A 24,347-nucleotide genomic window follows, 5' to 3' on the forward strand; every position below is an offset into this window, starting at 1 on the left:
GCTGCAGCTCAGGTGTCACAAGCAGAGGCAGACAGGTGGATGGACAGGTGGGTGGATGGAGAAAGGGACAGGTGCAGGTGACGGCTGGAGGCTGGGTCACAAGGCTGCGGAATCCCAACAAACCCGAGAAGCCGGGCCGCTCCTGTTTTCTCCTCTGGCTCCGCTTGATTTAAAAGCTGCGGCCACTCTCTCAAAAATCACATCACCGGCTCCAGGTTTCTCTCCAGCTCTTCATACAGCCCTGAAACAAGATGCCATTTCTGAGTGCGACGGAGCATTTCCATCACCGACGTGCGGCCACCGGACCCCGACCTGCCCCGGCCCCGCTCCCCCTTCCCTGGCGCAGGGCTGCTTTCCTCGCCTCTGTCTCCCTGGCTCCCCCCTGCCCTCCCCCCGCTGAGCCCCGAGTGCAGCGCCACCTGTCACCCTCGTGTGGCTCTGGGTAAACACACTTTGGTGCTTTTATCAGTGCCCTCTCCGGCGTTATGATAAATAATTGAAACTAAACCACACGTGTCAAAATAAATGAACCTCTTGCAGAGGGGAATGAATCTCTGCAGCTCGAGCTATCTTTCTCCTGAGACACCATAAAACAGGGACATAAAGTGGGGACAGGCCTGGCATCCGCTGCAAGTGCCGGGAGGGTCTGCTGCAGACCTGCCCGAGCGGCTGAGAGGACATCCCCGGGGGGACAGAGGGGACCCTGCCCCCCCCCGCTGCCCTCACCTGGCAAACGGGACCCTGCAGACCTGCTCAGGCTGCCTGGGAAGGAGCAAAAAGCACCCCAGGCGCATGGCTGGCTGTGCAAAGACCGACAGCCCCCCGGGGCCACAACCGCCCCACCCTGTCTCCCACCGGAGCCGGTCCTGATCTCAGCGCCCATCCAGCCCCGAGGACGATGGGGTCGAGGTGGCCCGAATGCCGTGGCAACGCAGCCCTGGGGCGCGTCCGTGTTTGTCCGAGCACGTGGCCCAGCCGGCGGCCTTTCCAAATGTGCTTCCAGGGAGCAGAGGGGGTTTAGAGGTCTCCTCCCAGCCCACGAGGGCCACCGTCCTCTCTTCTGCCCGGGACTCTCCCCAGCCCGGGGCGGGGGGGCCTGGGCCCCGCGGCGCGCCCGCAGAGATTCTGCCAGGCTGGGCAGGCATGCATCGTTATGCGCTGATTTACACTTACTGCCTCGTGTCCAGGTGCTTCCTCCGTGTTAAGTACACTCACCGATTTTTTATGCAAGACTGAACAACTTAACGGCCTGAACAAGTCGGATGACAAGACTTTAATTGCTATTTTTCTCCCTCCATCCCTCAGGAGAGCACCGCGCAGGCATTTAGCGAAGTATTTCGTGAAACAGGAAAGAAAGCAATTCCCCGTGTTCGGTGCACATTTGCTTTCCGAGCTCCTCACCCACCCCCGCCCCGCAGGGGGAATCACGCGTCTCTGGGGACCCCGAGGCCATCCAGGCTGGCACCGGAGCGGCATGGAGAGAGGACGCCCGAGGGGGCCCCGCCGCACCCAGCTGACGACACAGGATTCCAACCCAGAGACTGTGACAGGCTGGGGGAAGTACCCACCCCTCGGCTCCTGGTACCTGTTCTATGACGCATCACACATACACATTCATCCATTCGGCCGTTCACTCGCGACTCATTCGTTCTCTCATCTGGCGTCTAAGTGACCACCGCGTGCCAGGCCAGGCAGTGCACTGACCCTGGGAACACGGGGGGCTGACGGAGACCTGGGCGCCCGCTGGGGGAAGCCCGCGGGGCCCCCGGCGCCCCGGGTGTATCACCCCATGGGCAGCGGTGATCGCGGGGACCGCGCGATCGATACCGTCAGTACTTGAGGCCGCGAAGACGGCGTGGGCGCCTGTCTGCCAGAGCACGTTGTGTCTGGAAAAGGCCTGTATTGTGGTGTGGGGGCGACGGGCATGGGGGGGGAATAACAATGATCATAATTTGTTAGCCCAGGGCCCCGCCTCGCCTCCAGGACACGCTGCCCAACAGCTCCCGGCGAGCACAGGGCGGATCCATCAATCTTCTCTCTTTTCTCTAATCTCCGGCTCCTCATCATTACGAGGGGCCACCTCACTGCGTTCCTTGTTCATTCACGACATGTTCAAAGGACTCTTTAAGGTTAGAATTTTCCTTTTAAGAAATTGCTCAGGGCAGCGGGTTCCCTGGAAGAGCCGCCCAGCTGACACCTCTCATTAGCTGCCTCGGGGCTGCTGCGGGCGCAAAGTGGGGCCTTGGGCCACGGCGGGGGCGGTGGGGGGGGGGGGGAAACCTGCGGGGGGGATGGGCTGACTCCCCAGGCTCGGCAAAGCCTGCCTGACCCCCGCTCTGCTGGCCGCACACCAGGCGCTGGGACCACTGTGTTTGTACAGACGTGGAAACGGAGCCTGGACAGAGCCAGGGACAGAGTAACCAGAGCCCGGGCCGCCCTGCCCCCACCTGCCCCCGGCCTGGTGCCGGCCCGGGAGGGGTCAGTGAGGACGACGTGAGCGCGGGTTGTTGAAAGAGAAGTGGGTGAAACCAGGCTCAGGCCTTGGGGAGCTCCCAGTCCAGCCGGGCTGGCACACACCACATGCGCGCGCGCACGCGCACACACACACGTACACGTGCATGTGCACGCGCATAAGCGCGAACGGACACACACGCTCACACTCCAACACACACGGGCACGTGCACAGCTCACTCACACGCACAGAGCCACGCACACACCATCACACGCACGCGCACGTGTGCAATACACGTGCACACCTACAGGCACACAACGCTCTTGTGTGCACACACGCAAGACACGCAACCCCACACAGGGCACGCTCACACGCATGTGCGCGCGCAGACACACGTCTGCACACACGTGCGTGTACACAGCAGATTCACATGTACACACCCTCACATACATGTACACGTGTATGCCTATGCGCACGCGCACACGGACACTGGGAGAAGAAGAAGGCAGGCCAGAATGGAATCTGTGATAAGAGGCCCATCGAGCAAAGGCTGCCGTGTCGTGGGGGGTGGAGAAAGGCCGTGCGCTGCTTGAGGAGGAACGGGGGGTGGGGGGGGACCCAGGGCGTCTGGGCGGCAGGAGATTGGGCTGGCTGGGCTCTTGCAGCTGGCGGCAGCCAGAGGGCCGGCACGTGCAAGGACGCTGCCACCCCCAGCCTGAGTGGTCCCTTGAACACCGACTCGGAATGAGAGGGGAGGACAGAGCTCCTGAGGGGGGATGGGCTGAGCTGCAGATGAAAGGCCTTAGAGGAGGGGGGAGGGAGGGTCTCTTGCTCAGCAGAGGAAATATTGAAATTAAATCATTTCCCAGGGTTGGGGGAACTTTGCGTCCTAATTAAATAGCCAGGACTCTTGCGGCTGCTGTCAGAGAGCCTTGCTGGGGGCGGGGGTGGGGGTGGGGGTATGAGCAGATGCTGCTCTCGGAGGGAGAGGATTAGCTGGCTGCTCTTCTTTGATGCTGCCCCTGGCTCCCAGGGGCCGAGGAAGGCCGCCACTTCGCACTAATTAGGGCCCAACCGCCCCTCCTGTCCTTAGGCACAAATCCATATTCTTGTGCTGCGGCGGGAGGCCTTTCCAGGGAAGGGGGTGAGGAGAGAGGAGCCCCATGCGCGCCCCTCCCACGCCCAGGCCACCGGCTCTGGCTGTCACTGTCCCCCCAACACCTCTCCGCAGAGGAAGGACCTGCTCCCAGCGGCCCGGGCAGGCCCCGGGGGTCTGGGCCCACGGGGGAGGCTGCAGAGCTCTGTCCAGCTCCGGCTTGGCCCTGAGGGGCGGCCGCTGAGTGCCCTCTTCTGTGCCCTGGGCCCCGCTGGGGCTTGCCACTCCGTGGCTCTTCCGCTGGGTGGGTGCCCTCAAGTGGGCGAGGCCCCGGACAGGAGGCTTAAGCTCACCAGGAGTCAAGGAAGCAGAAAGAAGGCATTCCGGACCCAGCTGAGCGTGGGGTTGGGGGAGGTGTTTATACGCATGTTCTAGAAGAAGAGTCTCTGGTCAGACTGTGTGAGCGCTATGAAATGAAGCAGATGCACAGGGAGCAGGGAAGCCTCTCCCACTGGCCACCGATGCCAGGGCCCTGACTCCAGACACAGGGCAGAGCCCCCGTGCCCAGGACCCCACAGACCCACCCTGAGAACAGAGACCACGGCTGGGGGCAGGGGAGAAGGCAGAAGACAATTCTTCCAGCCCCGTTGAGACCAGGGCTCACACATACTACACGGAGATAAATATTAGGAGAATCAATGCCGATTCCCTCCCCGTGTTTGTAACTCCAGGTGGTATTTTTTTGTTTAAGGTTCTTTCTTTGATGTGGACCATTTTTAAAATCTTTATTGAATCTGTTACAATATTGCTTCTGTTTTATGTTTGGGTTTTTTGGCTGCAAGTCATGGGGGATCTTAGCTCCCCGACCGGGGATAGAACCCCCGCCCTCTGCACTGGAAGGCGAAGTCCTAACCGCTGGACCGCCAGGGGAGTCCCGCAGGTGGTGTTTTTTATTTATCCACATATCTATCATGAAACTCTATCCCTTGGAACTAAAGTTCCGGGTTTCCGTGCAGTGTCATTTCCGATCCATTTGAAGAACAGCCTTTTATTTGTCGGCCAAGAATTCTTTTCGTTTTCTTTTATCTGAAAATGTCTTTCTTCCACCTTTATTCTTTAAGAATACTTTTGCTGCTTATAGGGTTTTTATTCACATTAAAAATATTTCCCACTGTCTCCAGTTCCCTTCATTTCTCATAAGAAGTAAACAGTTACTCAATTCTCTGCCGCTGTATGTGTAAGGTGTCATTTTCAACGGCTGCTTTCAAGATTTTCTCTTTGTCTTTGGTTAACATCAATCTCACCATACGGTGCTTCGGCATATTTTCCCTGCCTTTATATTCATGTGGGTTTTCTGAGCTCTTGAAATCTAAAAATTGTGTATGTTATCAAATTCAGGTCAGTGTTAGCCATGACTTCTAAACATACAATAAAATTTTTTTAATGTCTTCTTTGTTTTCTGTCTCTCCTTTCCTTCCAGCACTCCAATATCACATATGTCAGACTTTTGATATTATTCTATGGGTGCCTGAAGCACTCTTCCTTTTACTGTTTTTTTCCTCTTCCTTTCCTCCATCTTCAAAAGGGATAATTTCTACTGATTCCTCTTCAAGTTCACTAACTTTTCATTGTAGTTTCTGTCCTGCTGTTAAGCCCATCTAGCAAACTTTTAAATTTCAGATTTACATTTGTCAGTCCTAGAATTTCCATTTGGTCCTTTCTTACAGTTTCTGTTTTTCTGCTGCAGTACCCAGTCTATTTATTCATTGTGAGCATATTTTCTATTATTTCATTGGGCACAGTAACCAGAGCAACTTTAAAATCCTTGCCTGCTTCCCCATCTTGGTCATCTTGGGGTTAGACTCCATGCATTGTCCTCTTTTCTTGAGAATGGGCCATATTTTTGTTCTTTCTTCAGATATTGAGTAATTCGGGATGATATCCTGGACTTTGTAAATGTAAGCTGTGGAGCCTCTGGATTGAAGGGCTTTGATTTTCATCATTTTAATAGGCAGTTTGTCTGATAGGATTCAAATTGAAAAATCTTTCCTTAGGATGCAGCTCAAATCTCAGTTGAGTTTTTTTGGCCTGGGTTGGGCTGTTTGGAGGCTGCCCTGCTCGTGTGTGGTTCAGGGGTCCAGCAGAGACTGGCACAGAATTTATACCCAGACTTTGGAATCTACCCCTTTCTGGGATCCTCTCTTACCTTTCTGTCGCTGAGGTTGCCCTAAGCCTCGTGCTCTGGTCTTCAAGCCATAAAGACTATGCATTTGTATTGGACTTTGGGGTTATTTCCATGATCTGCATGGTGTAGACTCGGGGCTGCCCTCAGGCTGGGTGCCGTTGAAATGGAGAACTTCCTCAGTCTAGTCTAAGAGTGACTCCTTCCCGGAGCCTGCCTGCTTTCCTGCCTGCCAGCTGGTTGTTTCATTATCTGTTTTTAAGTCCAGTGTTTATAGATGTTACCTTCAGAAGAGTCGGTCTGGTAGGAACTTACTTGGCTGATGCCACACTCAGAGCTTTCAGGCTTGTTTTAGATCTTTGTTAGTGATGGATCAGAGTAGCCTTTACTCTGGGGCTGATTTAGCTCCCCTACTGAGGTTATGGCCCTTCTGTGGTCTCTACTCAATGCCTGGGGTGTTGTTACGGCCTGAATTGGTCTCCCTCCAAGATTCATAGGGTGAAGACCCAGTTTGACATAGCTGGGGATAGGTTCTTTAGCAGGTGATTAAAATTAAATGAGGTCATAGGGTGGGGACCTGATCCAATAGGACTGTGACCTTATAAAAGAGGAAGAGAGAGCTTGTCTTCTCTGTCCACCATGTGTGGACACAGCAAGAAGCCAACGTCCTGAGAGCCAGGGAGAGCATCCTCACCAGAGCCCCACTGTGTTGGCACCTTGATGTCTGACTTCCTGCCTCTAGAACTGTGAGAAACAAATGTCTATGGTCTAAGCCTCCCAGTCCGTGGTATTTTGTTGTGACAGCCTGAGCTGATGAATACAAGTGTTTAAAAGGTTTCCTGGGCTTCCCTGGTGGCGCAGTGGTTGAGAGTCTGCCTGCCAATGCAGGGGACGCGGGTTCGTGCCCCGGTCCGGGAGGATCCCACGTGCCGTGGAGCAGCTGGGCCCGTGAGCCGTGGCCGCTGGGCCTGCACGTCCGGAGCCTGTGCTCCGCAACGGCAGAGGCCACAACAGTGAGAGGCCCCGCGTACCGCAAAAAAAAAAAAAAAAAAAAAAAAGGTTTCCTTTCTCTGGGGCTTCCCTGGTGGCACAGTGGTTAAGAATCTACCTGCCAATGCAGGGGGACATGGGTTCGATCCCTGGTCCGGGAAGATCCCACATGCCGCGGAGCAAATAAACCCGTGTGCCACAACTACCAAGCCTGTGCTCTAGAGCCTACGAGCCACAACTACTGAAGCTCGTGTACCACAACTACCGAAGCCCGTGCGCCTAGAGCCGGTGCTCTACACAAGAGAAGCCACTGCAATGAGAAGCCCGCACACCACAATGAAGAGTAGCCCCCGCTCGCCGCAGCTAGAGAAAAGCCCACGCACAGCAACGAAGACCCAATGCAGCCAAAAATAAATAAGTAAATAAATAAATTTTTAAAAAAAGTTTCCTCTCTCTGGCTGGTCAAAACTCATACGTCCCCTAGACAGATTTCTAGAGCTGCCCTGCAGTGTAGCCCCACGTCTCTGGCACTGTTCCCCATGGAACCCAGCCTCTCCACCTCCCTGGACCCCAGTCGTGCCTCCTCAGTTCAGCAAGAGAGCCATGCTTGTCGGGTCTCCATCCTCCCTGAATTCCAGAAAGGTCCTCAGAGCCAAAAAAGAGCGCTCACCAGCCTGCCCTCCCTCAGGGCCACAGCTGACACTGCCTGCTGTCCGGTGTCTAAAAACAGTCTTTCCATGCACTGTGTTCAGTTCTGGAGTCGTCCAGGGCACGGGGCAGAGTCCGTGCTTATTCAGCTGTGGTGCTAAATTATCCGCCGTACGCGCCTTCACCGAACTTCTCAGAGTGGAAGCACACGGTGCACAGATGAGGCGTGATGGTGGATTTGCACAGTAGAGAGCCCACTCGTGGCCAGAACCCCGACTGGGAAAGAAAACACCTTCACCTCCAGACACCCCCTCATGCCCCAACCTCAAAGGCAGCCGGTTGTGACTTCCTACCCCACAGACCGGTTTCTCGTGGTTTTGATGCTCCTGTAATGGGGTTGTGCAGTGTGTCCTTTCTCATGTCTGGTTTCTTTCACTCAATACATCGGTGACCTTCGATCACACTGGGGCGCGTAGCAAGGGTTCCCCTCGATCACTGCTTCCAGCTCTCCACCCTACACACACCCCAGCTTGGTGTCCGGTCACCTTGCTGTGGACTTTATGGTTATTTCCAGTTTCTGTCCATTGAAAACTGCAATAAATGTTCTTATACATGTTTTTTGGTAAAAAAAAAACACGTGTGCATTTCTGTTGGGTTGGTTCCTAAGGGTGGAAACTACGCAGGGTCCTAGGATCTGTGTGTGTCTGGCTTTCGCAGATGCCGCCAAGCAGTTCTGCGAGGGGACCGGCCCAGTTTTGCCCTCCTACAGCCTCACTCCATCTATCTTTTCTCTTGTTCATTTTGGGCAAAATTCATTTGGGGGGGGGGGTTGTCCCATCATGGTTGGGACCTGCGTCTCCCTGCTAATGGAAGGGAGCATTTCATTTTTCATACACTTCACGGGCATTTGGATATTCCATTTTGTGAAATATCAGTCCAAATATTTTGCCTATTTTTCATCCACTTGCCTCGCCCTCTTCTTAAAAAATGGATGTGCTGGAGTTTTTTCTAATCTGGATGAAAAACCTTTGTCTTTTGTCAGAGACGTGTATTGCAAACATCACCTTTTGGCTCATCTTTTCTCACCCTTAATGGTGTCTCTGATGAACAGAAGTTCTCAATTTTAATGTGGTCCAATTGATCAATTATTTATTTATTTATTTTTGGCTGCATTGGGTCTTTGTTGCTGTGCGCAGGTTTTCTCTAGTTGTGGCGAGCGGGGGGGCTACTCTTCGTTGTGGTGCGCGGGCTTCTCATTGCGGTGGCTTCTCTTGTTGCGGAGCACGGGCTCTAGGCGCGCGGGCTTCAGTAGTTGTGGCGCACGGGCTTAGTGGCTCCTTGGCATGTGAGATCTTCCCAGACCAGGGCTCGAACCCGTGGTCCCCTGAATTGGCAGGTGGATTCTTAACCACTACATCACCAGGGAAGTCCAACTGATCAAGTTTATTCTTTATGGATCGCGCTGTTTGGGCCCTGTTTAAAATTTCTCTTTAAATCTGAAGTCATCTCCCCATTGGGATGATTCTGAATTGTGACTCTACCCTATGATATACTTCCCATCCTTTGTTTCAGCACCAGTCTGACAGGCAGGTCTTTTCTTTTTTCATATAACTCATTGATAAGAATATTCAACAACACAGGACTGATGTCAAGAGTCGGAGGGACTCCACTGGCATCCTCCCTCCAGGGTCACACCAGCTCCCTTTGCCTTTAATTATCTGTAACAGACAAAATACAGCTAACAGTTCATCTGGGATGTGCGTCCTATTTCATCCTCAAAGATAACACGGCAGAATTAGCAAGTGCCTGCTAAAATCGCAACAATAACGGGCACCTCGTCCACGGGGCTAAGGACCATGACAAGAAAAGAAAATGAGGTTAGTCTCACATGGTCGCCTCTTGGAAATCCCACGTCGTCAGAGGGCAGGGAAGGGGAGCTTGCCAGCGACGTGAACCTGGCTGGATTTTCTTCTCTTCTCTGGGACTAAATGTGCTCTGACTCTGATATTTTAAGAAACTGGCAGGGCCCTTCAAATCACAGAGCAGACTCCCCTGACCGCAGAGGCTGGTTGCCTAGTAACCGCCTCCCATGACGTCATCACCAGCAGCAGAGTCCGGGTACCAAGACCCAGACGGTGAGTGTCCATGAGTGGTCCGCGCAGACAGAGGAAGGAAGGGTCCCTGTGGATGGCCAGCTCAAGCCAGGGAAGGCTCCTGGGGGGCAGGGGTGTGACCTGGGGTCGGTGCTGAATCGACACCAGCAGAGGTGGAGGAGGGCCTGGAAGTGGGGAGAAGGGGTCCCAAGCGCCCTGAGGTGCAGCGGGGGATGGGGGTGTGGGGGGTCATGGACAGCACACCAAGAATAGGGGGGACTTCGGGGTGGGAGGAGTGACCCACTACCGTACAGACGAGGCTGGAGGGGCGGAAGGAGGCCCTGAATGAACATCCCGAGGCAGCGGAGAGACGCCCCAAGCGGCCCAGTGACCCCCAAGCACCCCGGTTGGCTGGGACAGTCCCAGAGGGCTCCTGCGGCCGGCAGAGCTATTGTCAGCACCTCGGTCACCCCCCAGGGCCCCACTGGGACGGCGAATGAGGCACAGTCTCTACACCGAGAGCAGCCCAGGGGGTCCTGAGCCCCCCGACCCTAGCCTGGGCTCTGGGCTCCGTATCCGCCACCTCTGGGGCCCGACAGCAGCCCCGTGGGGCGGGCCGGTCCTCGTCCTAACAGGAGGGTGGGGAAGCTGAGGGTCAGAGGAGAAATTGGCATCTGTGTCGCCTGCCCCGGCGAGCACTTGGGCTGCCCCAGGGATGGCGCTCGCCCAGGTCACCTGGCTCTGGACCTGCCGGGGAGAGTGAGGGTGAGGGCCCGGGCTGGGGGCCTCGGCTGCGGTGTCGCAGGGGTCGAGACAGGGCCACACTGGACAGAGCTTCATACAGGACAGAGGCTCACACAGGACCGGGCCAGGCACAAAGGGAGGTGACTGCTGGGTGAGAAAGAAAGGTCCTCCAGCAAAGGGAAGTCAGAGCTCCCGAGAACGTGGGCAGGGGAGCTTCCTTTAGCCCCGCTCCACCCCGGGGAACTTAACCGTGGTGGGGGGCCTGGCGGGCTATGGGTGATGGTGAGAATAGAACCATGTGAGTGACAGGGTGGGGGACCACGGGTCCAGGCAACCAGGGACGGTCTTGCTGGGGAGGTGGAACCCACCAGGAGGAACCAGCTTCAGGGATCTCCCTGGGAAGGCCTGCATCTCACTAGGGGCCCGTCCTGCAGGGCCAGATGGGATGGCAGATCAGAGACGGCCAGGGTACTAAGTCACCAGGACATCTTGGGCAAATCAAAGGAGGCTGATGAACACACGTAAAGCCACATCCTGGTGTCCGTAAAGGTTATGCCTCCTGCTTCCCCTGCCCTGGCTCCTCGGGGCAGGGGGGACCCTGCTCTGGCCCTCACAGCTGACCCCAAGCCAGCCCCGTTTCCCTGTCCACTCGGGCTGAGGTCACCTCCTTTCTTCCTCACTGCCCCTGAGCCAGCCCAGCTCTTTTACCAGGAAGGCACCCCCATAGCCTCAAGTCCACCCTCACGTCACATTGGCCCTCTCGGTGGCTCTGGACCCAGTGGACGGCCCCCTCTTCCTGCGCGCTGCTGGGATGCCTCCGGCATGGCTCTGGGTCACCCATGGCCCTGGCGCCCTCTGGCCTCCTTGACCCCTGCTGCTTCAGCAACTGCTCACCCCTGGCCCCCTGTCCTGTAAGGAGAGGGACCCCAGGCTCCTCTGCCCCATAACTGCTAGTGGTTCTAAGGTGCTGGGGCCCTGACCTGGCATGAACTGGGACAGGCTGGGAGGCTCGGAGGGGCTCCAGGCCCTGGCCGTCCCGGGCAGCATGCACAGACTGGGAATTGGGGCTCGGCCCCCTGGTGTTGCTTGCAGCCAACACCAGGCCCCACTGGGACCCCGGGCCTCCCCGAGCTTCACCGTGACCATCACGGCTCGAGCACCACCGACCCCCCCCCCCCCGCCCCATCCCTGCTGCTACACTGCTCCTTCAGGAACAGTGAATTCCAAGCCTGGGGCCACCTGTGTCTCCGTCACCTTAAGGCCTGGGTCTGCACCCTCTCCCGGGCACCCGCCCTCCACAGCCCTTCCCGAGCGGGCGCCCTGACCCCCTCATAGCCAGGCTGCCCTGAGACCCTGCTCTCCTCCCTCAGAAACGCTCTGGGCTGGCCCCCCTCCTCCACGCCCTCCTCTCCGTCAGCCACAGCCTTTCACCTCGGGGGACGCAGCGGATTCCTGGCCCCTGGAGACGTGAACGTCCTCATCCTTGCCACCCGTCGCTACGGGACCTGCAGACTCACAGGTGTGATTAAGGACCGGAAAGTGGGAGACTGTGCTGGTTTGTGGGAGTGGGGGCTCACGAGGGTCCTTAAAGGAAGAGGGTCAGAGCAGGAAAGAGGCAAGGGCAGGATGGAGGGGAGGGGGGCCTGGTGCCTCGCTGATGGCTGTGCAGAGGAAGGCTGGGCCTCCAGCCAGGGATGCCTGTGGCTTCTAGAATCTGGAAACGGCCTGAAACCGTTCTCCCCTGGAGCCTCTGGAAGGAGCCAGCCCTGCCCACACCCTGACCTTAGGCCGGTGAGACCTGTGTCAGACCTCTGACCTCCAGACCACGAGGTGTTAATGTCGTGTTGCTTTAGGGCAGGCAGTTTGCTGTACTTCGTAGCAGCGGCTGCAGGGATCTGCAGGGGGCTCAACTCTTCTCCTGCAGATCCCTGGAGAGGCCCGCCCCTCCCCCCGCCGGCCAGGCCCCTCCCCTCCAGCCGTCCTCCTCCACGGGGTCCTCTCCGTGCCTGTCCCATGTCCTGTTCGGGGAGTCTATCTGTGCCCCTGCTTGAGGACAGCAGAAGCCCCCACGGGAGTGGGACTCAGATTTCCAGTTCGGATGCTGAGAGGGGGCGGGGGTGAGGCATGAATCAGTGTCAGGACCCCCCCCCAGGGCCCCCCGTCTGCCCTCCAGACTCTGCGGGGGAGCACCTGCCCCACGCAGGCTGAGAAACGCCCCCTCCCCGCTCCCTGCTGCCCTCCCGGCAACCCCCCATCCGTGCATCCCAGGGAGTGCAGGGGGGTCAGGGCCACTGGCTTCCTTGCCAGGGGCAGATGCGCCCCCGCACAGCCCTAATTGACGGCGGCAAAACAAACATTTGCTTTAGTGCTGCACGCTGGGTTAGATGCTCAGCATTATTTTAATTAAGCCTTGTGATGGATGAATCTCAATAAAGCAGCTGTTTGGAGGCTGCAGGTATATAAATAAAAATAACACTAGGAGAGGCGCCGGGCTCAAAGAGCTACGACACACGCACGAGAGCCTCAGTCCCAGCAAGAGCCCCCGCTGCGGACACTGGCCCCTGCCTAGGGGGTCTGAGGAGAGCAGGAAATGCCCCCCAGGTGGAGAAGCCAGGGACACCCCCGGGACAGCTCACCCCGAGGGACCCGGGAGGCCCTGCGCAGGGCCAGCTGTGGCTCACGCCTGCCGGGTCCAAGTCCAAGGCGCCCTTTCAGCCTTGCCAGGCTTCTGAACTCCAGCCAGACTGGACCGGTGGATGACGGAGCGCCAAGAGCATCCCAAGAACCCGGGGGGTGGGGGCTGGGGGGGCGGGGCACAGGCCACATTTGTAGAAGCGGCGGCGAGAGGCCAGTGACAGCACAGGATGGTTTCAGCGGCTCCCGAGTTTGAGGCTTGGCGGAGATTGGCCCGAGCCCAGAAAGCCTCCCATGGTGGGCACAGGCAGGGGAGCCCTCACCCTCGGCTCCCAGGCAGCCCCTGCCCGACCTGAATCCTCCCGGACAGGCAGAGGTGGGCGGAGCGGCTGGGGCCCTGGGCGCGTAGAGGCCAGAGGAGGCCCTGCCAGCGGTGGGGGAGGAGCTCATCACTTGCTCATTTGTTCAACGAAGGGCCCCGGGCAAGGTGGGGGCCGGCCTGGGCCCTGCCCCTCCAGAGGGGCTCTCGTGACCGGGGTGCGGTGAGGAGGAAGGAGGCCACCCAGCGAGTGAGTCCTACGTGGGTGGGCACCTCGGGCCCCGGGGGAGGTCCAGAGCAACTGTCCGGGATGGGGAAGCCAGCGGGGTCTCCAGGGACAGACCGCGTGGGCGAGTCGGAGTCTCGGGGCTGAGGAGCTGGGAGGACGGAAAGCAGCGGGAAAGGCCCCAGGCCCCGGGGCACCGCGTGTCCCGGTTCAGGACAGCAGGACCAGGGGCTGCCGGCCCCAGGGCTCTCCCCACCACAGCCCCCAGGTAACCTCCTCCTCCTCCAGGAAGCCTGCCGAGAGCCCTCCTCTGCCCCTCGGCCCACGAGCACAGGGTCCCCGGGTGTCCGTCTGTCTTTTCCGGGCAGCGGGGCTTGTGGTCACGAGGACGTGGGTCTTCAGGCCAAGGAGGGCTGGCTCACACTGAACTTGGGAGGAGCTGCCCGGCAGCCTGGAGGAAGGAGTCCTTCGGGTCAGGGCTGGTAAGGCGGCCGACATGGACGAGAGTAAGAGCCAGGAGACCCAGAGCCTGGAGATGCCTGGGAAGCCGCCAGGAGGGGAGGAAGGGGGGGAGAGGGGCACGGGGTCCTGCTGGGTTAATGTGAACGTGACAGCCCTCGGTTTCCTTCCAGGATGAAACAGACTTGCCGATTGAGGGGGGGACGCAGGAGCCACGGAAGGGAGACCCTCAGGGAGGCGTGGGCAGCCAGGTCCCGGGGCGACATTAGGCGGGGCCTCGGTGTCCTGCCAAGGCAGGGCTGTGACAAGGACATCCTGGTGGTGACCCCTCCAGAGACAGGCAGTAGGGGGTGCCCTAGGGAGGCAGCTGGGTGGGGGGGACCCAGGAGGCCAGGCCTGAGCCCACCCCACCGCTCACGCTCTGAGACAGGCTGAACGCCCAGATGCGTCCCCTCGTCAACTTGCCAACACAGCCCGCTTGTGCGGGGGGAGACTGTGTCCGGCCTGGACATGACTTGGGATTGGTCTAAGCCAATCAGAGCTGTCTATTCCCTTTGCGATCAACTGGCCCAGAGTAGCCATGTGCCCTTGGTGGGACCAGCCTAGGAAGTACACTGAGTGGATTCTGGAAGAGATTTTCCTTTTTGATGAACGACAGGACCACATAAGGAGAAGCCACCCCTCCCACCCCAACTTTCATCTCTTCCTGCTTTAGATGCTGGCGACTGCATATGTGACACCTGGAGCTATGGCAACCAGTTTATGTCCATGAGGTGACAAGCCAAAGGACACATAGCTGACATTCAAGGATGGTTGAGGGAGAGGAGAGGAGCCTATGTCCTTGAGGACATCATTGCCTCTTCCTCAGTGCCAGTGATGCCCGTCTCCATGTTTCTTGTTTCAGGAGTGTCTTAGTTTCCTATTGATGCTGTATAAAAATGACCACTGATTGGTTGGCTTAAAACAGCCGGAATGTATTCTCTCAGAAGTCTGGACATCAGAAGTCTGAAATGGGTTTCGTTAGGCTGAAGCCAAGGTGTTGGCAGGGCTGTGCTCCCTCTGGAGGCTCTTGGGGAGAATCCAGCCCTTGCCTTCTCCAGCTCCCGGGGGCTGCCTTCATTCCCTGGCTCGTTCGTGGCCGCATCCCTCCAACTTCTCCTCTGTGGTCACATCACCTCCTCTCTTCCATCCTCTTGTCGTATCTCCTCTGCCTCCTTTTCGTAAGGAGACATGCGATTACATCTAAGGCTCCCCTGAGTCATCCAGGATAACCGCCCCATCTCAAGATCCTTGATTGACTCCCATCTGCAAAGTCCCTTTTTCCAGGTAAGATGGCATTCACAGGTTCCGAGGATGAAGACCTGGACATCTTCGGGAAGCGTCTGCAGCAGCGTGCCACCGTGAGGCAGTGAACTGCCCTGCGGAGTCCTCTGTCTGAAATAGAGCAGGACCCTATGGTCCTTCCCCCGCCCCCTGCCCCCCATGACCTCCACCTGCCTTTTGTCTGTAGAAAAACTTTAGACAAAGAATAAGTTTGATCAGCGAAGTGAGAAAATGCAGAAGCAAAGGAAAACAGTCAGACAGGACAGAATAATAACAGTTCAGTCATTAAGCAGAGTCAAGCACTTTTAGTTCCTCCTCAAGGGCTAGAGATACGATTCTGAACCATGTACTTTGAGCTGTTTTGTAGATACCGAAACCCGCACCAGGAGGAAGTTAACTGCATGAAATGGGAACAAACGGACCCTGGAACTGAAGACTAACCGCACTTAAACAGTCAAGACGACGCTGATCAGACCACTGGTGACCGATTTCAAGGTGACTGTCAGAGCCGACTCTGCTGTTCTGCACGTAGCCCCCTCCCTCCCCTTCTACACCCCTGAAACTCCCCTTTAAAAGCTCTTGCCCGCTGATCTTCAGGGGGGACTTGGCCTTTGGATATGGGACCTCTGTCACTGGACGCGTGAGGAGCAAGTCAAAGAAAAGACAGGAGAGGACTTCGGCAAACAGAACGTCCTGGGGAGCGAGGGTGCGTGGATTCTCAGGTAACTGACGGCCGCGAGGTGAGATTCCTGGCAGGTACTGGGAGGGCAGACGGCCCGACCTGGGGGCCATGTCCCTGGACTCAGCCTCTGCGGTCCTTGCCCCCCAACCCGCCAAAGCCGCCACCTCCGTCCCGGGTGGAGGAGTCCTTCCTCGTGCAGCCCCCGGAGGTGGCCCTTCTCCCGCAACCCCTTCCACCCGGGGTGAGCCCAGGGGCCCCGCCACAAGCTCCATGCCCTGCATCTGTGGCTTCATCACCAGCATCCCCTGTTCCGCTGAGAGCAACCTCGCTCCATTCATCAACTCCTGCCCGTTAACCGTGTGTGTAAATAACGATTTGCAAAATTGGGCAGAAGTTATAGGAAGTAGTTTGGTGGTTAAATCTGACTCTGTGGTTACTTCTTCTTAAAGAGAATTAAGTGCCTCTTTCCTTGATGAGCTCACTTCTTGCATTCAGAAGATGTTAACTATTTTTATCGTAAGCCACTTAACTGGGGTCTTGCTTAAATTCGCTGTGACCTGCAAACTTGGAGAGACTCCAGCCTGACACGCGGTCACGCGTCCATTAGGATTGATGCTGTGTCCATTAGAGGACGCTTCCCAGGGCCCGTCAGCCCATTCCTCATAATATCCGATCGCAGCTCACTATTGAAATGGGAGGCCGTCCTCCCCGAGGCTTAAGGGCTGTGGAGGCTGTTTATAGCTGCGGTAAAGCTGATGGATGGCTGCTCCCGCGGGGCCTCGGGATGAGCGGAGAGGAAGAGCGCAGAGAAGCCCCCGACCCCACATGCCCCCGGCCCCCGGCCCACCTTCCCTGCCTAGGATAACTGTCCCTGTGGCCTCTGTCCCCTGTCGGTGAGCAGTGCACACAGAAGCTGTGTGTCTCCTGGGGCGGCCGTAACCCATGACCACAACCTAGGGAACGTGAAACAGCAGAAATTTATCCCTTCACGGTTCTGGAGGCAGGAGACCAAAATCCAGGCATCGGCAGGGCCATATGCTCCCTCCAGGGGCTAGAGGGGCGGAGGCTTCCGCCTCTTGCAGCCTCTTCTGTGGCTTCTGGCTGCATCTCTCCCGTCTCTGCCTCAGCCCTTCCACGGCACCCTCCTCTGTGTATGTCTCTTACAAGCACACTTGTTGGATTTAGTGTCTGGGTGACCCTGGCCTTCATTACACCTGCAAAGATCCTTTCTCCGAATAAGTTCATGTTCGTGGGTTCTGTGGACTGGGTTCCATGGACAGAGGTGTCTGGGGGCCCCGTTCTCCTCACTACAGGAGAGGTACAGTGAATGAATGTCTGACGAGTGAATGAATGGTGACCAGCTGATCACCCCCTGGCCCTGGATCTCTATGGCTCCAAGATTAAAGAAGGGAAGAAAAAATCTAGTCCCATCACCCAGGGGAGGTGGGGACCGTGAGGCTCCTTGAAGGGAAGTGACTCACCCAAGGTCACTCTGCCAACTGAGGTGGGGGCGGGGTCGGGGCGGGGTTCTGTCCACTTCGTGCAGTAGTGGAGTCCAGCCCAGGCCTCGTCCTTCGACGCTGAGGAAGGACCACTGGGAGGGAGGGGACACATGGGGAGGGCGTGGGGGGAGGGAGGTCCACGGTGAGTGACAGTGACCCATCCCACTGGGTTCTCGGAGAGAAGTCCCTGCCTCTCCCACCTCATCCGGGCCTCCTGTGTCCTTAGGGTAAGGCCAAGCAGAGGCTGGACAAAAGCCCTGTCCCTCTGTGAGGACAAGTCCACCTGTGCCTGGAGGAGATGCTGCCAGGCAGCGATGGGCTCCCGGAGCGACACGGGAGGAACCCGTCTCCACCAGCCCCCTCGTCACCTGAGCCCTGCACCCACCTCCCTGCACCATCTCAGGGGCCCCCGGTGCACCCTCCTCCCCCAGCCCAGCTGATACCTTGACTGCAGCCACGAGAGACCCTGACCCAGGGGCACCTGGTTCAGCTGCGCCTGGATTCCTGACCCCAGAGCCTGTGAGATGGTAAATCTGCATTGTTTTTAGCTGCTCGGTTTGGGGCTGTTGGGTGCACAGCAGCCGACTGTAGTGCAGGCTGCGGGCTGCATCTACCTCAAGCAGGCAGCCCGCCAAGGGCTCTGGGGAACCTGAGGGCGAGGGGGGCCTCAGCCTCCGGGTGGCAGCCCTGCGCGGGACCACGTGACGGGTGTGCCGGGTGCGGGCGGCAGGTGGGACCGAGGCCCTGCTCTTGCAGCCTCTGTGTCCCTGCAGGGCAGGGAGACTGGCGGGGCTGGTGCTGCGTCACTGAGCGTGGGCACAGGCCTCCGCAGACCCTGGTGGCAGGTCTCCATCGGGGCCGCCCAGAGCAGGGTCCACCTCACTGGGAGCCCATCGCGGGCTGTCCCCACTCTGGCCGGTGGTCACGCTCCCCATGGTCACAGGGCTCCCCCGACTCTGCCCGAGCCACGAGCCCAGCGCCGCCTCTCCGCACCCAGAATCCTCCTTGTTACACGTCTATCTCTTGCTGCGAAACCGCTGCTCCCAGTGGTCCCAGGTCAGAGCCGGGCGCTGGCGCATTTCAGACCCCGAGCTCCTCTGTTGCAAATCAGATGTGCGGCGGGGCCCTGGGGGAGGGGAAGCAGAGCTTCCGCCCTCGGCCCTCTCAGCTGCCAGGCCCCACCCCCTCCAGGCAGGAGCGCAGAGACCGGGAGCGGAGGAGGGCGTCTGCAGGCCATCACCACGGAAACCAAGAGCGCCGCCTTTGTCCCCCGGCAGCCCTGGGACCGCCTCCCAGCAGGCGGGGCAATGGGCAGAGGTGCCCGGCCCCTGGGCCCACGCCTCAGTCACCAGCGACAGCTGGGTCACGGGCCTCCCGCGGGGTTGCCTCCAGGAGAGCGCAGCCCCGCTCATTAGGGGCGAAGTGCTGGGCACAGGCCGTGCAGACCCCTCAGCGAGGCGGGGGCTGCGGGTGGCGCAGGACGCGCTGAGCTGATTAGCCGTGTAATCGCATCATTACTGCGCTGACGGCTGCGCTCGTCGCGTGAGCCGGGCCCAGAGTACGCAAATCCCCGCTCGGCCGCCGGGGTGAGGCCCTGAGCTGCCCCGGAACAGCGCCAGCGTCTGAGTCTCTTGGTGCGTGGGCAGCCGTGGGGAGGTGCCCGGCACCCAGGACGGAGGAGCAGCCGGGGCAGCGAAGGGGTGTGGGGTCCCCAGGTGTAGCGCCGTGGCCAGACGGGGCTGGAAGGGCCCGGACGGACAAGGCAGCCCAACCCCGAGTTCCAGACGAGGACACCAGGCCCGGTGGGGGGAGGGGGTGGGCGAGCCCCCGTCGCTGAACAGCCAGGGCGGGGCAGGGCAGGAGCAGATCCGTCCCCCGTTGCCTGGCCCAGCGACCCCGAGGGGGAGGCCTTCCCGAGGCGGGTGCAGCCGGCAGCCTTGTACCGGTCACCTACGGCTTGGTGAGAAAGCGCCCGAAGCTGAGCGTCCGGAACCAGCGCCGCCGCCCAGCACCCCACGGCGCTCTGCAGGTTCCCTTAGACCCGACCTCACCCCGCAGAGCTCCGTGGGGAACAGGGACAAGGCCAGCCGGCCGCTGCCTCCGCCGTGTGGGGGGACGGTAGGGCCAGACTCGCTAGGGTCTGACCCCCTGCCCACCGGCCCGAGGTGACCTGGTGAGCCGAGCGCAACGTGAGGCGGGCGGGGAGGCAGCGGAGAGACCCCGTCCCGCGCGTCTGTTCTGTTCCACCTGCCACTTGGCGCCTGCAAGGCCAACAGAGGCTGCAAGGGCCCTGCTCTCAGACACCCAGCCAGGCGCAAAGCCCTCCTGGGTTCGGCAAGTCTCCCCGGATCGTGGACTTGGCCCACCAGGGGCTCAGAACCTGCCCGCAGGGCGTGGTGCCCGTCTGACCTCGGCCCGTGCAGAGGTGAGCGCTGACCGGTGGGAGGGGCCCTGCATGGCGCCTGCCCCGGGGGTGGCCAGGGAGGTGGGGGACTGCCCAGCTGGACCAAGCTGTGCCGTTTCTCTGAGGCATCAGGCAGAGAGGCTGCCCTGGGACCTGTGTCCTGCTCCTCTGGTCTCCCAGTTCTGAGTCCCGAGGTTCCAGGGCTTGGGACTCGGGTCCGAGATAGGTCACCTCCTCCAACAGGTTCAGTGTTCCCGGGCCTGGCCCTCTAGGGCCGGGTGTACGTGAGCCCTTCCCGAGGGGCCGGAGCTGCATGGTGGGCCTCGGGCTCTCCTGGCGCCCACGCCCCTGGGCCTGTCCTGAGCCCTGTGTGATGCTGACTTACCCAGGCCTGGCCTATGGGCCCAGAGACTCTGGGTTGTTTGGACCCAGACGTCGTCCCCAAACCCCCAGGGTCACATCACCATGGGATTGGCTTTCCAGAGGACCGTGTGGGCTTGTCTTGCGCGCGCGCACACACACACACACACACGAACATACACACTCTCTCATGCACACACGCATGGACCCACACGTGCTCACACTCTGCAGGTGGAAAGTGGGGGAGGTGGGAGCCGGCCCCTGTGCTCTCCATCTGTCCCTTGGCCAGTGGCGAGGCTGACCAGGCAGCCAGGGGCCGTGTGGGGTGGCACTCGGCCACAGCCATCCTTCCTGCTCCGGGGGGAGCTTCAGAGGGAGAGGTGGTGTCCGGGGAGGCCCACAGTGTCCACACGTTGAGAAAAGGGGCACGGCTTTCAAGGGCGGGCCGCAAGCAACCTCCCGGACCCGCGAAGGACGAGGGGCCGCGGCAGTGGGCAGTGCTGGGCCAGCAGGCTCCAGTCCCATCGGGTTACAGGAGAGCTTGAAACTTTTGGAATAAAAGAAACTGGCCTTTCATTTACCCTTTGCCCTCAAGCCATCCTCCAACTGGTTCCAACAGCAGCATCCAAAGGAGAGGGGCCATCTGACACCCCCTCACATGCTCCAGGTCCCCCCCTGCCCCCCTGCACCCCAGGCCAAGAGCCTGGACAAGAGTGAGCTTGGCATTCCGGACGCTCCCTGCCCTGAGGTCCGGAGAACCGCAGTCCTCTAGACTCTCGTGCCAAGATGGGAGGCAGGGGCCCCAGGGTAAGTCACAGCGGGTGCAAAGGTGGCAGGCAGGGAGGACGAGGGGCTGTGCAGCTGCTGGCGGGACACTGCCCAGCAGGGGCTGCGTCTTGACGTCCCACTGGTGTCACAGTGTGAGAGCCTCAACACAAGCCGCCTTCTTCCAGAAGGAAGCAGCCAGCCACGGAAAGGGGCGCAGGAGGTGCCGCTGCCGACCTGGCCCCGTCTGCCCTTGGGTGGGAGACAGCGGCCGAGCGAGGACACGCTGGGAAGTGGGTGCTGGGCCCCCTTCCCTGCCCTCCGCACCCGCCCTCTCTCCGGGTCACACCTGCCTGTGTTTTCCATCACGTCTCGGGTTACAAATGAGGGGTACTGAGTGGCCCATCCATTCTGCTGCGATCCGCTGCTTCCAGGTCGGGCTGTTTTCACTGCCTTTGGATAAACAGGAGCGGCCGGGCTTTGTGCCGGGCTGAGAGAGGACATTTGTCAGGGAGATTTATGAACGCTTCCGGGCCAGGAGCCCATGCCCCTCCCTCGTGAGTTCATCTCCTGAAGGTCCTCGCTCACCTTGAGTCCTTCTCTGAGAAGGCGCTTCCTGGGCATGGGCCCAGGAACCCCCCAGAAGTTGTGCAGAGGGTTCCAGACGTGGGGAGATGGTGCGCTGCCTCGCCCACCTGCCCCACCCCCTCGAGCCCCGCCGCCCAGGGCCGAGGCAGAGCCAGAGCCTGGCAGACATTTGCTGAATAAATGTTAGACGAATGCACGCAGTGGGGCCTGAGCCCAGGGGGGAGGAAAACAAGGTCCCCGTGGGAATCTGTCGTGGCCAGAGGGGCTGGTGGGTCTCGGCCTGCAGCAGCAGCAGCAGCAGGAGGAGGAGGGTGCAGTGGGGACCTGGAAGTCCTGAGGGTCATGAGTGGAGAATTCTCTCCTCCTTGGGGGACTGGGCACCCCATATGCCCTGACAAGTCCTTGTCTTGCTCTCCCAGGGTTCACTCGGGACTCCATGCCCAGGGGCCCCCAGCAGGGGTCAAGGACACAGCGGCAGGTGTGCAGGTGGGAGAAGCTGGTCACCTAGGTAAAGGCATTCCACGTCTGGGGCAACGCCCCCCGCCCCGCACTGCCGCCACGGCCACCCCACCGCGACTCCCTGGGGGGGGACCCACCCACCCCGTGTATGCAGGGCACTGACCAGGGTGCTGACCTGGTGGGACCGGCTTTGCTGACCCACTGGCGCTTGGACCTGCACCTTATCTTGACCAGCTTGGCTTGGGGCAGGGCAGCCATCGCTCCCCATGGGGTGGTGGGTGGGAGATGCCACCCTGCTTCCCACCAGTCTCCAGCCGGCCTCTTCTCCTGGCCCTGGAGGACAGAGGTCCGACACAGGACCCCTGAAGACGGAGGGAGGGGCTCCAGGAGTCCCCAGTCCTGAGGATGGTCTGGAAGTCCTGCTCCAGGACGTCTGCTCTGTTCCCGGTCCCCAAGCACGGCTGTGCCCAGAGATGGGACCACGAGTGGTGGAGGGGGGGAGGGGCGAGAATGAGTAAAGAAAACAGAGCCGTTTTCCAATGTTCCGTTGATTTCCTTGTAAATTTAGAGACACTGTAAAGGTCATTGCTCCTCCAGGCACCTTCTCTGTCCTTGTTCACGGGTATTTGAGTTCCTCGGGTAGGGTACCAGTGACGTATGCTCTCTAGCTCTTTACTTTGCAGAGCTCTCCCGGCGTGTGGAGGCTGTCTTAGCTGGGTCCTCAGCTCGTGTTCTGCTCGAACTGGGAGACTGTGTTCCGGTTTCCCAGTTGCCTTCCAGCCACAAACCCCCCTACCCGCATGAAGGAGCTCACGCCTGCCAAGAATGTGGCCTTGGGACCTGGGGGGCGCAGCCCAGGGTCACTGCTGCCATCTGTTTTATTATCACCTGTTATTCATGCCTCCCGTCTCCCTCGCATGCATTTTCTCATGTCTGGTTTCTCTCCCCTGAAACGATGTGTGGAAGGTTCGTCGTGTGGGGTGTTGCTGCAGCTTTACCACTCTTTAGGCTGCAGTTTCCTGCACCGTGGCTGTATCACAGTGTTTTTATCCATTTTACCATCAATTGAGGTTTGGTTTTCCCGAGTCGACAAATGACACCTACTGCCCCATCCTTACACACGTCTTGTGGTGCACAGGTGTGTGCATTTCCCTGAGCTGTACTCCTGGGGTGTGGAATTTTTGAGTCTGAGCAGATGCACATCTCCAACTTACCCAGATGTTGGCAAACAGTTCTCTAAATTGCGTGTGGCAACTCCCACACCCAACTGCAGTGAGGAGACCCCGTTGCTTGTGTTCTTACCCCCACTTTTATTGTCAGTCTTTTTCTTTTCTTATCCATTCTGGTGCCTATGTGGTGACAGGTCTTTGGGGTTTAAATTAGCATTTTCATAGTAAAAGATTCTGATGAATACTTTTTCATACGTTTATTGGACATTTGGGTGTCCTTTTTGGTGAAGTGTTTGAGCCTCTTGTCCTTTTTCTTGCCTTTTTTCTTATCGTTTGTAGGAGGCTGTTTTAAATTCTGGATACAAGCCCTTTACTTACTACATTTTTCAAATATCCTTTCCCCTTCTGTGGCTTGTCTTTATCCTCTGTGAGTGATGTCTTCTGATGAATAGAAGTTGTTGATTTTAATGTAGTCAAATATATCAATATTTTCCCTTAGGGTTAGTGATGATAAAATGTTTTCTATCCCAACAGCATGAAGCTTTTCTTCTACGTGAACTTCTAAAGATGTTATTATTCTGCCTTTTGCACGTAGATGTCCATCTGACCTGGAACAGAGTTGAGTGTGTGATGTGAGGTGGGCTTCAAGCTCATCTGTATCCTCTTGGATATCTGATCACCCCAGCACACCACTACTTCTCCACTGCTCTTTGGTGCTACATTTTCCACAAGCCAGATATCTGTCTATGCACAGGTCTGTTTCATGGCTCTCTGTTTAGATCCACTCGTGTCTATTGTTTTGCCTATACCGTACTGGCTCAGTTTTAACATCACAGCAAATGTCAAAATCAGGTACTATGGTTCTTCTTCCTCCTCCTCCTTTCGTGTCCTGGTTATTCTTGGTCCTTTATATTGTAAAATAGATTGTAGAATTTCCTGGGCGTGACACACACAGAGATGGGGGCTGGAGAGAGCGGATCCATTGGGATTTGGGATGGTATTGCATTGAAATATTAGATTGATTTGGAGAAATTGTAAATCGGAAAAATATTGAATCTTAAAATCCACGACCATCATTTTCCTGGTCTTTTTCAAAATTAAATTTTAATCTCAATTTGTAAAGATTTCTCTCAATAATGTTTTATAGACTTTTGAATAGAAGTTTTACCCCATTTTGTTATAGGTCCATTCCTGGGTATTTAACGCAATCATCCATCCGTCTTTATCCTCGGGCGATTGGTTCCAGGACCGC

At 58.3% G+C, this 24,347-nt stretch overlaps 1 long non-coding RNA gene across 1 annotated transcript; it reads left to right on the forward strand.

Moving 5' to 3' along the window:
• The first annotated feature begins 9,246 nt into the window (after positions 1–9,246).
• LOC136793744 (uncharacterized) lies at positions 9,247–24,264 on the forward strand. The gene is made up of 5 exons (XR_010839361.1): positions 9,247–9,503; positions 11,576–11,724; positions 15,534–15,661; positions 15,764–15,888; positions 23,630–24,264. It is a non-coding gene; the product is annotated as an uncharacterized lncRNA (long non-coding RNA).
• The last annotated feature ends 83 nt before the right edge of the window (positions 24,265–24,347 follow it).

Source organism: Kogia breviceps, chromosome 3 (assembly GCF_026419965.1).
Source record: "Kogia breviceps isolate mKogBre1 chromosome 3, mKogBre1 haplotype 1, whole genome shotgun sequence".
NCBI lineage: Eukaryota > Metazoa > Chordata > Mammalia > Artiodactyla > Physeteridae > Kogia > Kogia breviceps.